We start from the raw sequence: 15,005 nt of genomic DNA, 5'->3' as shown, positions 1-15,005 counted from the left end.
GAAGACTGAGTTCATTAAAAAAAAACCCTGCCATCCTCCCATTCCAAAACCCTTAGAGGCAAACAGCATCACTTCATAAAATTCAGGTGCAGCCAAAATGAACAGCCTGTGGGTGCAACAGACGCAATCCTACTGGGTACTTCATGGAAACATTTGAAATTCCTCTTATCCTACATTGTAGATGTTTGGAAATTCAAGTTACCAACGATGACAACAGTTGTCTCTACTTTGGGTACTTTTTACTACTGCTTTCAATTTGTCTTAGCCATTTCCCTTCAGTGTTTCAGGCAGGCCCCTCTCTCAGCCAACCTAGAATTGTATTCATACAGAAGAGATTTTATAAACCTCCTTATTATTCAACAAGCCTCACTAGAGGCCCCCCATGTACAGAACCCTGCTGAGGAACTGAGAGAAGTTGCCTATATTGAGATTCTCTCTTGGAAGAGTCTGTAATTCATCTGCAGGGGATAGACGTAGGACACACACACATAGTGCAAAACCACCAAACTGCAGAAACAGGAGATGACAATAACAACTGAAGGGAAATGTCTAAAGAAAGGATCCATTCCACTAGGAAAAACAGAGAAAGCTTCCACGAGTAGGTATGTCTTGTGTCTGATTTTCCTGGGGGCCACCAAACTGGATGAAAGGAGAAGAAAGGTGTATTTTCTAGGTGAAACAGCAAGCACAGAGGGAGCCAGCGAAGACAAATCAATCTCCAATGTACGAAAGTGGGAATCCATTTCGTGGGTCTGGGATTGTTTATTCTAACACTGGTCTCCAACTGCCTTGCATTCAATAAACATAAAGGAAGCACAGTTCTGTGGTTAGGCGCACAGATTTAGGAGTTAGTGTGGATCCTAGCCCCTGCTATCTACAAATTGGAAAGTGTATCACTGTAGGTGTCAGTTACCCCATCTTTAAAATGAAGCCAATAATAGAAGGGAGGTATTATTAACATAAACGAAGAAAAGATAAATAGAAAGTATCATATCAAGAACACAGTTTTTTTGAAAGCCATAAGACTCAAAGAAAAGCTGATTCACAACCCATCAGTAAGACTAGACTTTCTTTTTGTCCTCTTCTAGATTTAATCACTTCATAAAGCCCCCATTTTCTCTTTCCAATCTTATCTTCCGTGGCAAAAATATCAAGTCATTAGGGGATAAAGAACGAAAATAATTAATGCTCTTTTCCTTTCATTTTCTCCTTCTCCTCCCCTAAAAATAGCTTTCCTGCCACTACCAGATACAAATTACTCACGTTTGGCAAAAGCATCAGATTTATATTTACTCTTTAGTGTGGTTGCCATGATTACACTTGAGGTACCAAGAAAGAAGTGAGAGGTTTGACTCATACAATCTTGAGTATGGCTTTGTAAATTTTTGACACGGTCAGGGTATTTTGGAAGTAAGAGAATTGACTTGAAGGAATTAAATAAATAGCTTCCATAGATGGAGCCCCACTAATTTGGTCACCCTTGACATGGTGAGACTTATTGGGGAGAACTGTTTCCTGCCAGGGCATTGCTCAATGATTGACAGTCAGAAGAAGAGTTCTTGCAAGTTGCCAAGAACACCTCTTGGCACAAGCTTAACATTACACTTTACGTCCTGCTTGCAATAAATTGCCCTCTCTTTACACAGCTCAGTTTAACATTTCATCTGACAAGAAGTCACCATAATTGCCTCCCCAAAGTCATAGCAAAAAAATAAATCCCACACAGTTATTTCAATTTGTCAACACATCCATGAAACCTTTGGGCTATGGCACACCTGGTGCAAGCATCTTCTTATCCAGACAGGGAATGTGGTCAGCAGAAAAGTGAAATGGCTTTTGCCCCACATACTGAGAGCAGGCAACTCACCATGAGAACCACATTTGGGACCAGCCATCTTGCTAAGGACGAACGTATGTTATGTCCCAGCAAGTATATACCACACATAAGAAATGAATAGGCGGCATAACCAAAGCAAGCCATTTTCTTGTAAAATTAGATTCTGAAAATATTGAAAGAAGACAGGACTGGTGCTATATTCCTGGTTCCAATGTCCCTGTGAATTGTGAACGTCATAAATAACCTTTTATATGACCTCAAAACATTCATTAGAAAATCCCACATTCCTTTATCCTTTGAGAAATGAGATTCTCCTATATTTGTGAGTATAAGGTAGTTAGTTAATTTGACTAAGTTAGCCAAAGCCAGTCAGTCACTACATTCTAACTAGTCTTATCCATGCATAAACTTCAGCTAGCATGAATGCAAATGCACAGTTTAAAAATTTAATTCAGGTTTTTGGTTAGTAATTTTGCCTGGAATTCTCTCTCAACTGATTCAAGATCAAATTTAAAAAATAAGCTATGACCTTAAGTTTCACCACTAAGAATCAGATTTATTCCTCAACGAATTATGCTTTTGCCCTTCACAGTCATGTCAGAAAAGATTCTAGAAGAGAGAAATTTAGGTAATGGATGTTGGGACCACTGTCTTCTACATACACAAATTTATTGTCTTTTGGCCTTATCCATTCTTTAATTGTTTTCCCCCCAAACTTTCTACTTCTTTTTTTTCCCAACTTTTATCATTCTTTCTTTGATTTTCTTCTTCACTAGAAAATATCTTAATACAGCCATCAGTTCTCAGTGGCACCCATGGATGGAGTTCTTTGGGACACATCCTAACACAACAGTGGCTGACTCTTTGGAAACCCAAAAGAAACTTTACAAAGAAAGAACATGAGGATAAAGTATTAAATAATTATCAAATTAACACATTGGCTTTAAAGTTTGAAACATAATCAGTATTCAATTGCAATTGTTATACTTTAAAATGCAGGTAAACATTTTGTTTTCAAACAATATTCATGAATTGTGCTAAATATGATCTAAAACAACTTTGGTAGGAAACCAAAACTCTCTAACCATGGCAGATAGAATACACAATTGCATAGACATTAGGGTTTCACTAAATTTTATAGAAAGAAAAGTGACATAAGTTAAAAGCATTACTAAGAAGGAGCATATGTAATACAGAATAAAAATACTTTTTAAAGTGAAGCTATTTGGGAAAATCACCTCTGCTAATAAACACGTAATACACTTCTAACTCTGCTCTTCATTACCATTTTATTTAGTTATTTCTATCAGATTTATTTAGATCACATAATATAAACATGATATCAGAAGATGAAAAGCCTTTAGGCAGCAAAGAAAAAAGGGCATTATGTATAGTATATATTAGTCAAAATGCACAAATGAGAGGAAGATATTCGTTGACCCATATATGAGGAAGCCCCCACCCACAGGTTTGGATCTATGGCCTCTTCTAAACTTGCAATATATTTAGCTACCTTCAAATTCACCTTGCCTGGCAAGATAAAAGCATCTTACTGGGTTAGGCTTTGCGGATAATCTCTAGGCTTTGGGTTTAAGTTTCTCTGAGTTGAACTCAGCATGAGCGTTATTTATTAAAGATGTTCATTATGCTGTGACTCGCACACATGAGAAAATAAGGTGGTTAAATGGTCAAGGTTCAAGTGGGTTGTACAGGAGAGAAATCAAGAGAGAGCAAGGATGTTGGGAGCTGCGAGAGTCAGGACACTTCTTATGAAAGGGCAGCGTGGGAAGTTGGTAAGTTTAGCTGAACCCTATAAAGTATTCCCAGCATTTAAACCCATTACTATACCCCTGTGATTATTTTAGACACCTCAAACTAAAACATTCTAAGATGCCCTTAAATAATATCCCCATTCAGTAAAAGGACATAGAGACTACCAAGTTTTCAAAATGACTTCAGATTCCTACCCCAAATCTAAAACCTCAAAGTAAATTACTTCGAGATAGTCATCTGTACATATCTGTTATATTATCATTTATCCTCCTTGAAAATTTTCAACATCCTTTCTCGAGTGGTCTTTAATATAGGGAATGGCACACCACCCACTGGGGCGTCTTATTTTCATTTCTACTTTGTATTTTATAACATACATACTATTACAATAGCACAGGCAAATAATATATAAATGAGCAATGTAGAAGAAAAATCATTAGCATTTATTTAAAATTTTGTATGTCAGGTACTCTGCTAGTCACTTTACATGAATTAACTCATTTAATCCTCAAAGTCACTCTAAGAGGTAGGGGCTGTTATTATTTGCATTTTACAAATGAAGAAAGGAAGGCAGAGAAGTCTAGCTGTCTGAGGTCACAGCTAGTAAGTGGTATAACCAGAATAGATGGGAGACAGATGATAGAGAGATACAGAGATAGATAGGAATTAAAAAGAAAAAAAGAAACAGACGCGTGACATTCTAGGAATGGTCATTTCTGACCACTGAATGGTAAGCAAGACTTTTCTTCTATATACTGTTACGTATTGTTTAAAACATCTATAATTAGCAAGATTGCCTTTATAACTTAGAAGTAATAAGGAAAAGCATTAAATGTTAAAACCAAAACACTGTAATTCAGTGAAAAAGGTAGAAAACCAAAAAAGACACTCAATAGCAAGGTAGAAAAAAGTGTTACTTAAAAAATAAAGAATGAGCAGGGGCTGATTCTTTAATCATCGTGCACACATTTCAAAGTGTGATCATGGTCAAATAAATACAAAGAATTGAAGAAACAAGACTCGATCTGTGGAAGTAAGCTTAGAAAAGTAATTAAATTGCTTTGAAAAAGATGTGAGTAAGATTTAAAGAGAAGGATTTGAAAGGTGATGTTACATGGTATGTCTAATCAAAAATGTTTAAATGCCATTTTCTTTTAAATTGTGATGGGTAAAGGGCAAAGATCAGCGCCTATTCTAGACAGCTGAGGAAAATTATTTGCTTCATAAGGATTCTAGGCAGGTTTCTAGAGTTAAATTGGTGGCAGTAATCATGTTGTTATTAGTATAATTGCTTTCTGACATCTGTTTCACTGTCACAATCAGTTCTCTGATAATAGCAATGACATGAATAGTATATATCTAATCAGTAATGTTCAATGCTTTGCCAAAACAAAAATGAAGTTATATACCAATTATATCCACTTCTCACTTCACGAAATTCTCTTCAACCAACTAATATCATATATATGATATATATTACAATAATGGGGATAAGGCCAGTCCTTACCCTATTTTCATAATAATATATTTTTGATAATTTTTATGAGGACCTATAAATTAGGAGTTCCTTTATGAAACAGAAATAAAATGTATATATTGTTGCTCAAGGTATAAGGATGTGCAATTAGTTAACAAATTGTGTTTCTATTACATTTTTATTACGAAAGTTTATTATTCAAGGTACTGTGTTTTGGACCTGTTAACTTGCTTGGTTATAATGATACATTTAACTTAATAACAGTAAGATGGATAGAGTATTCTAGTTCTGATCTTGCCACTGCCACTAAGGTTGTGACCTTGGGAAGTCATATAAACTTCGCGGGTTGTATTCGTATGAGGAGATTGGACCACATAGCTCCTAAATCCTCCGGCAATGAAAGTTTTGTAATTTTATTGGAAAGCTGCATATTTATCTAAAGCTTAAACTCTTGAGCTTTTGGTTAATGTCAATCTCCTTCCTTCTCTGCAGCTTTTCTTTTAGTTTTAATCCTAACAGATTCCTTTTCTGAAAAAAAATTTTAGCATTTCGCAATTATATACACCTACAAACTATCAGTCCAAAATGCGTTGCCAACTCTTGGCATTTCCAAGATAGATTTTAGCAAAGGAAAAATATCTGTAGCTGATCAATTCATCAGAAAATGAAAGTAGGGTTGTGAGCAAATCCTTTAGCCTTCCAGTAACATTACACAGAAATGTAGTTAAAATTTAGTTTTTGCTTTCAATTATTATTCCCTACCAAGTGATTTAAATAAAAAAAAATAAAAAAAAAAAAAACCTCTATGGCCTAACCTACTCAAACCCCATGAAATTTTACATTTTTTGAAGATCTAAATGGCTATTTTTAAATCAACGAAAGCAGGTAAACATTGGCTAAACCTTTATTATCAAAAGATGTCAATACATATTTAACCTCAACTCGTGGCAAAAAATTCAATGGATGCATGCCCAAAGTCTACATTTTAAAAACTATACACTATACATGTGAATCTCTGTTGAATATCTGTAATATCTGTTTAATAAGCAAATAGTAACTACATTGGTGAGTGCTTTCTATGCCCCAGACCAAGTACTAAGAGTTTTCCATATTTTATATAAAATCTTGTGAGGTGAGCATTATCATTCGATTTTACAGATGACAAAATCAAAGGATGAAGATAAAGCAATTTCCCAAAATCACAGAATTAGTAATTCATTAGAAAGAGAAGCGAACCCAGGCCAGATCTTTAAGGTCCCTGGGAGCTGAATCTAGACCGTTCTTCTGTGTCTCTAAGCTGAAAATAGCAGAGCAGTGATCTTAAGCACTGCTTATCAGGAGATGAAGCTTAAATTTATAACATCAAGGGTCACTCAAATTCACCAATAATCTCCACAATCCAAATTGCATTTGTCACCACTTATCTAATCAAGCAGCGGATTGTTAAAATCAATAATTATATTGCACTTATTTATCCTCAATTCCAATTATAAAATGACCATGAAAATAAATTCAATGAAGTATAATTCAAATGGAGCCGTTTTAACAAGCTACAATTGTGTACACCTTCATGCTTGATTTCCAAAATAGAACTACACAATAACAAAAATGTCACCAGTGTTAAATGCAACATATATTAATACAAAGTATGAATCATGTAGTTAATAGTTAAACTACTTCTTAGAGTGAATGCTTTTATGTTTTCTAGAGGCAACTGATTTTTGCTGTCCATCCTGGATATGAAGAGCCTTTGCAAGGAAACTACTAAATTCATAAAGCAAAAACTACATATGAAAAATAAGCATTTTTTACTGATTGATTTTTTTATTAAATACTAACCCAAATACAACCAGTATCTTTAATGAATAATAATTTCAATTAATGTCATAATTAACCTCTTTATTGGAAAAGGCTCCTTTGGAACAAAAAAACTACCCATGCTCCTGAACAGAAGGTTTTAAAAGTAAATGGTACAAGGCTGGTAATCCCAGCACTTTGGGAGGCCAAGGCAGGAGGATTGCTTGATGCCAGAAGTTTGAGACCAGCCTGGACAACATAGCGAGACCCTATCTCTACAAAAGCTTTTTAAAAAAATTAGCCGGGCATGTTGACATGTGCCTGTAGTCCCACCTATTTGGTTGGCTGAGGCAGGAGGATCACGTGAGCACAGGAGTTTGAGGTTACAGTGAACTATGATTGTACCACTGCACTCCAGCCTGGGTGACAGAGTGAAACCCTGTCTCTATTAAAAACAAACAAAGCAAAATGGTACAAGCTATTGGTTTTATAGTACTACTTCAGTATAAATTAGTAAAGTTCACTTAAGTATACATGGAATCAAGGATAGAATTTCTTAATCAACTATGATCAAGAATATTCATTTATATATATAAATAATTGGAAAAGGTTAGATTAGGGAAAAAGTTCACTGCATAATTGTCTGTGGCATGGCAGAAAATCAGATTTGAATTTTGGAGTTGTAGGTTCATTATCTGTTCTCACTGTCTGTGTAATCTTGGATAAGTTGCTTCATCTCCTAGAACCTCTACTTCCATATTAGTAAAAGACTATGGATCGGTGTGAAGATTAAGTAAGATAGTATAAGGTAAAAGTCCGTATAAGTGGGTAATGGCCCCTTTGTTTACCCTACCCATCACCCCATCTTCTGGAACTGGAACAGTCCCTAATCCTAACCCCAACTCCATGTGCATGTTTGCAAGAAGAGAGATCATTCCTGCAAAAATATAGTTTGAGAACCTACAGTTTGCCAAGCTGGGGCTGGGATCCAACTAATGGCAACTAAGGGGATAATTCGTGGAGAAGATAATGAAACAAAATTACTTTTTTTTTTAAAAAAAAAAGGTAATTTCTGAGAGTGGCTACCGTCTACGGGGAAGTTGGTAGGGCCCCATCATGAGAAGATGACATTTCAGCTGAGACCTGAGTAACAAGCAGGAAACAGAAGGAATCCCGGAATGGGGGGCATATCCTGTGTGAGAGAAAGTGAACAATAAACACCTGCGGTTCGTGAAGGGGCCTAAGAGGTAGGCACGGAGAGGCCTGTTCACACAGGGCTTTGTAGACATGGAAAAGAAATCAGATTTTACACTTATTTCAATGGAAAGTCACTGGAAGGCTTTAAGCAAAGGAGCACCATGATTTAATTTATTCTGTACAAAGTTAAGGTTTAATGGAACCTCCCCTCCTGGCCACAGTGCCCTGGTCCTGAGGTGGACAGTGAAGGCCTTTGACAGGATTTTTGAACTCCAGACAAGGGGTTTGTCGGCTAAGCCCTTCTTGGGGAGGAGCTGAAGCCTGAGGAGAAAAGTATTAATAATTATGTTTCCCATCATGTGGACCAGCAAAGTAGAGGACACCTGAAGAAAGGCACAGACAGGTGCAGAAATGAGAGGTGGAGAAAGACTCTAACTAGGACCCCTGTCCCTGAGGCCCAGCCATATTGTTTTTCTTGGGCTCTGTGGGGCTTCCCCCCAAATTCCCTGTTTAGATTAAGCTAGTTTAAGTTGGGTTTCTCCCATGTGCTGACAAGAGTCCTCACTTTATTAAAGTAAATGCTATCATTTGTTTTTGTTATCATTATTATTGTAGCTGTGGCTTATATCAAAAATTAGTGGCCTACATAGGTTATTCATTTAAATCTTCCAATAGTCCTTTGGTGCGTTAATGAAAGAAATTAGGGTGAAGAACAGTGAAGCAGTCGCTCCAAAGACAGACCCAAGAAGTTCTGGGGTTGAGTTGAAATCCAGGTCTGTCTGACTCCTAAGTCTCTGCTACCAATTAGCATGCCTCATAGCTTGGGGCATAAGTTAGAATCTTCTTGCTTCCATCTGTGACCCAGCGTGTAGCATGATGGGACATGTCTACACATCACAGGAGGGCCTACAGGCAGAACAAGAGAAGGAAACAGCAGCAGCCAACCAAAAGGCAGCCGTGCAGTTAACGCTTCCCCCCAAAACTACTTTTGTTGGAAAGGGAAAGGGACCAAGTTTGCTGTCTTCCAGGGTCAAAAAAGGTAAATCAGGGCATAAGTGTACACTGGACTCAATGCCGGTTTCCCTCCTCTCAAAATGGCACGTAATCTCTTAACACAAGACTTCACAAACAAAGCGATTAGAAAATACACTGTGTAACTGAGTGCCAGATTAACAGGTGCACACAATACACTCAGGAACTCAGGAAAAGGCAAAGAAATATGACAAGACCTCATAGAGGGCCTCCTGGTAGTGACTTTTATATTAGACTAATATTTCAATCCCTGTTCTATAGGATTGAATAATTGAATTAAGTTCATCTGAGCTTACACTTTTCAAAATTGTTTCAACACCTCCATAAATTTAAGAAGACTAACAAAGTGGTTTGTCTGTTTTACTGGGACTTAAATACACTTGATTAGAGATTTCAAATGTTTGTAATCTTTATCACATGCTGAGAAACATTTTAGAGTTGAAGTTAAAAATAAGATAGAAAACATTAAAAATTTGTGCTGTTTTTATTCTTTTATATGTAAACAAAGCTTTACATTATCTATTCTAGAAATACAAATGAGTATCTAGAGCCTGGAAATTTTAATTTTTAAAAAGTTATAAAGTTCATTGTATTATAACTATTTTCTCTTATTGTTTCATCAAAATGCAAGCAATAGAAAAAGTAAATGGTTTTATGTTAGTGGTTTTTTAGTAATATCGTGTCAGGTTAACAATTAAGAGTCTGAAATGAATAAGAAAGAAACTAAACAAAAACAAAAAGAAGAGGCTTGTGTTTCTGATTTATGTGGAAGCATCTGACAAAGCAATTTACATAGACAAACAATGATAAATGACCTAACAAGTTCAGTTACAAGCTGAACGATCACTGTAGACCAATGCACATTTATATTCTATGTTAGCATTTCTGCATGTCTTATAAGACAAAATTCATTAATTTTGCATGCTATTGTGGTGTTTGCAGTGCATTACAAAGTTACAATAGCACAGATCGTTTAAGAAAGCACAAACTACGTAACTACCTTATTATTCATCTATAAATATTGTAAAATTATCAGAACCTGACCTAAGCCATATCATTTTTCATCTTTTGCTTTCTTCCCCTCATTCATTTATCCCTGCCTGTCCACCAACAACCGACACACACTCACCCACCCACCCACCCACACACTGAGAACTAACAGCAGTGTTTCAATTACTAAGAGAAACAACCTCATAATCTATCCTGAAAGATAACCTACAGATAAGAAGGGTTTATTGGTTTTAACTTCTGTTCTTGTTTTTAATTTCAAACTTGCATAAGCTTGATCTTTTACTTGTGCAAATTTTTTTGACTTCAACCTGGTCAGGAATGTGTTGCTGGGTAGCACGTTACACATGGTAACAATCATCCCTTTTAGTCCTCAAACAATTTTATAAAACAACTGTTGATGAAAATTCCAACTCACCTAGAAGGCAATACTGGGAGAAAATAAATAATACCTCTTTTATAAGAGTTTATAGTTTTTTAGTGAGAAGACAGTTCCAACGTTTTTATGAAAGAATATTTTGACCTTTTCTTCCTTGATTCCTTAAATACAAATAAAGGTTAGAAAATTCATATTTCACATATTTATTGAGCACCTACTATGTGCCATGCACTGTTTTAATCACTATGAAAATTCATCTTCACAACAGCCATAAAAATTAATGACAGTGAGGAAAAACAACCCTCTTTCCTCTGTTTATTATTTTAATTCCTGATCTCCTTATTGGTAAAAGAATAACAAAATCATCACTACCTTTTCTTCTGGGTGTAACGTTGGCTTCAAAAAATGGTTGAAACTGGCCAGGTGCGGTGGCTCACGCCTGTAATCCTAGCACTCTGGGAGGCTGAGGCGGGTGGATTGTTTGAGCTCAGGAGTTGGAAACCAGCCTGAGCAAGAGCGAGACCCCGTCTTTACTAAAAAATTAAAAAATAAAAATTAGCCAGGTGTGGAGATGTGTGTCTGTAGTCCCAGCTACTTGGGAGGCTGAGGCCAGAGGACAGATTGATCTCAGGAGTTTGGGGTTGCAGTGAGCTATGATTAAGCCACTGCACTCCAGCCTGGGTGACAAAGCAAGACTCTGTCTCTAAATAAATAAATAAATAAATAAATAAAAATTATTTTAAATACCCTTTTGTCTGATGCAGCTATTATTTCTTTATCCCGTTACAACCATTCTGTAGCTCAGACTTCACTGATAAAATAAATTAAATTTATTCATTTTTCCTGTGGCAGATGAGATTTTCCTTCTTAAGAGGAGATTCTCTTTCCAACAAACTTTATTTTATTTGAGAGATTTCACGGATTTAATGATTTCGGGTTACATAAAATGTGATATCATCTAAGTCTTAATTAAATTTTTATTAGATGTCATGGAAATATTCTTACATGTGATAAAAGAAAGCCTTAAAGTCCAGTTTCATTTTCGGAGGCCTGGGATCATTTTCCTTGAGACAATGATGCTAACACGGTGTCTTGTGTTTGCAGCATAGTTAAGATTCTCAGTCTGCCTCGGCATCTACTGGCTGCCTCCCCCCGCCTATCAAGGGGCTCAACTCTCCTGTTCAAGCAAAGCCCCCCCCTGCCCCAGTGATCCTCTCTGGCCACTTTCTCTCTGCCATTTCTTCCCCAGCCATGCTTTTTAAAAGAAAGACATGTCATCCACATCGCTACTTCCTCCTCTTCCCTTCATTACTGCCCTACCCCAATCTGGCCCCCATTCCTTCACTCAAACCATCTTACTGAATTCCCAGACCAGCCCTAGTGATTCTGCTGTTCCTCCTCCCAATCTGCCTCCCTCTCTGGGTCACTCCTCCTAGTTTTCCCTCCTGGGACCCTTCCTCAGTTTACTCTCCCCAGACTACCTCTCTAGGACTCTGATCTTGACCCTCTGCTCTTCTCTGACTATTCCTGTTTCCTGGCTGGTTCCCACCATCACTTACACATAGATGATTTGACATCTTGATCTCATCCAAGAACTCCCTCCTGAGCCCCGGTCCTGGTGGAGTTGGTGTCTCGCCTGAGATGTCCAATAAGCATCTCAGTACTCAGCAAGTCTAAGGCTGAGCTCATTTTCTATTCCCTAAAGCACCTGGGGAACTTGCGAATTCTCTTAGGCTTTCTCCTCTTATTTGAAGCCTTCATCACCTTCCATCTTGATTAATACAGCAGTTCCTAGTTCGGTCTGTCTCCAGGCTTACCCCCTCCTATCTGCTCTCCACACCACTGCTAGAGAGACTTTTCTAAGAGCCCATCTGAGTTTCTCACCCAGCTGACAAAAATCTGTACCTGGACAGCTGTCACCTTCAGAAGAGAGTTCAACATCCAGCCAGGTGTACAAGGCCCTCCCTAGTCCTGCACCTGCTCCTGCCAAACAGGCAATGGCAGTTCCCCCAGAGATTGTGTGGGAGCAAATGTTTGTCAAATGAATGAATAATTCTTCTGAGAACTAAACTTCACTATCAACCCCAACTTAATAGCATACTAATTTCAATTTAATTCAGTTATTTCAGTTACTTTGAAACAACCATATATTGAGCCAATTTCTTCCAGTTTATAGGTTAATCCAATGGAATAATTTGAATATCTTAAAAAATTCTATTAACTTCTGATAATATTAGTAAACAATATATTAGCCTATGTGTATTAAAATGGTACCACAGGTGCTATACGCATAAGGCTGCAAAAGGTATATTTGTTCCGTCCTCAGAGCCCGCCCACCTCTATTTTAGCAGTTCTCGCTCGGCGCTTTTTGGTACATTTGGTACACCTGTTCCTCTGTTTTTGTTAATTCCTGTCCCTTCACACACACACACACACACACACACACACACACACAAACTCTCTCTTCCTCTCAGTGACTTCTTGCGGTTCTTGGTCTAACCAGGGACCCTGCCAAGGGCTTCCTTTCCCAGTCTGTTTGAACCTGGACAGTGTATCTTTTTAGCATACCTGTTCTTCCCTATGTTTCAAGTAGAAAAGATATGCGTGACCATTGCTCCACTTTGTGGTATTTTACATTTTCCTAGATCTATTACCTAAACCCAAAAAATGACTTTCCATGTTAACGATCACTGACACATTAATGTAGGAAACGTTAGTACAGGAACAAGGAGTTGTTCCATTGCTCTCAAATGACACCATAAAGAAGCCCACCTCTATTGCTCACATATACAGGGCTGGCCTCAACTGAAACACTAAAGGCCTCCGTAGAGTCCCAGAAAAAATGCAAAATATGAAATGCTCAGGAAACTCTGGATTTTCAGAGATTTGTATTTTTTATTTTGACATTTCTTCCATTCATTAATGAAATCTTAGGACAGCTGTCTTGTTCTTACACAAATATTGCTTACCTTTTTAGATAAATTCACTAAGACATGGGTAGCATTTTGGATCTCTTTATAAACAGAGCATCGTTTCTCCAAAAAAGTTAACTTGTCATCCAAGGAGTTGTGTAATCTCCTAAGGCAGTTTACTTATCCTTAGAAGCGAGTACATTAAGAAGGTCAAAGTATTATTTTCTTGCTTCAAAGTAGATGACACAGCAGAATTTCTCAGCTCATGGCAAGAAAAGAAAACTGTTTCTGGGAACCTCATCTAATTTTACACAACACGAGTTTGTTAAAAAATAATTCTTTGAGTGTTCTTTTAATGCACGTTTTATTGGAATAGTGTTCTTCAAGTCCAAATCTTGCCCCGGGCTATCAATGAACGAGGGGGAGGATTGTGAATACGAAACGCTTTGCATTCCAGGACTCAGTCATGCAGGCCAGAGCCTGCTGGAGGTGCAGTCAGCACTCTGAGATATTGCTGCCTGCAATTTAATGTTCCTGCGGCCATCGAAGGCTCTTACTGGGCTGAATTTTTCCTAAACCTATTAATACAACAGCACCACTGCACATAATTACTACTAAACCAAAGATAATATGGTTTATCTCTGGCACTTTGAAATATGGATACATTCATAACTATGACTTCCCACTTCTAACTTCCTTATTTTTCTACTGAAACCCATTCAAACCTTCTGAGAACAGAAATTTTTCACAGCAGTTACTGTTGTTAGACAGATGGGTGATTTTTTAGGTCACAGGTAAAGAAATGGGCCAGGCGTGGTGGCTCATGCCTGTAATCTCAGCACTTTGGGAGGCTGAGGTGTGAGGATTGCTTGAGGCCAGGAGTTCTAGACCCAGCCTGGGCAATACATCGAGACCCCATCTCTACAAAAAATTAAAAAATAAAAATTAGCCAGGTGTGGGGATGTGTGTCTGTAGTCCCAGCTACTTGGGAGGCTGAGGCCAGAGGATAGATTGATCTCAGGAGTTTGGGGTTGCAATGAGCTATGATTAAGCCACTGCACTCCAGCCTGGGTGACAGAGCAAGACCCTGTCTCTAAATAAATAAGTAAATAGATAAAAATTTAAAAAGAAATGGAGGTTCAGGCATTAATATTAATACTTTTGCCCAAGGTCAAAATGGCACGAGGAAATGGCAGAGCCAAGGTTTAGATGAAAGCATGTCTGGCATCAAAAGCATCCTTTTAGCAAACACCAACAATTGTTATGTTATCCTCCCTGGAGAGCTTTTCCCATCACTCACACCCCTGCCAGACTCTTCTCTGGCCTTGTGATGATCCCAGGAGTACTGGCTTGTTTCTTGCACTGTACTCACGCTGCTCGAGTCCCTTGCATGACACTCATGTTATATACGCGCTTATATTCCCTGGTAGATCACATCCCTTAAGTATAGAAACCATGTCTTTGTATCTCACACAGTGAATTAGGAAATTAAATTGACAGGAGAAATATCTTCCAACTGAAATTATCCTGGTGGAGGAAAAGGTTAACTAATATAAAAATTAAGTGAATTGAACTTTATAAAGGAATTTCAAA

This window comes from Propithecus coquereli, unplaced genomic scaffold, assembly GCF_000956105.1.
Source record: "Propithecus coquereli isolate 6110/MARCELLA unplaced genomic scaffold, Pcoq_1.0 Scaffold103, whole genome shotgun sequence".
Taxonomy (NCBI): Eukaryota; Metazoa; Chordata; class Mammalia; order Primates; family Indriidae; genus Propithecus; species Propithecus coquereli.
This window is presented reverse-complemented; position numbering follows the sequence as displayed.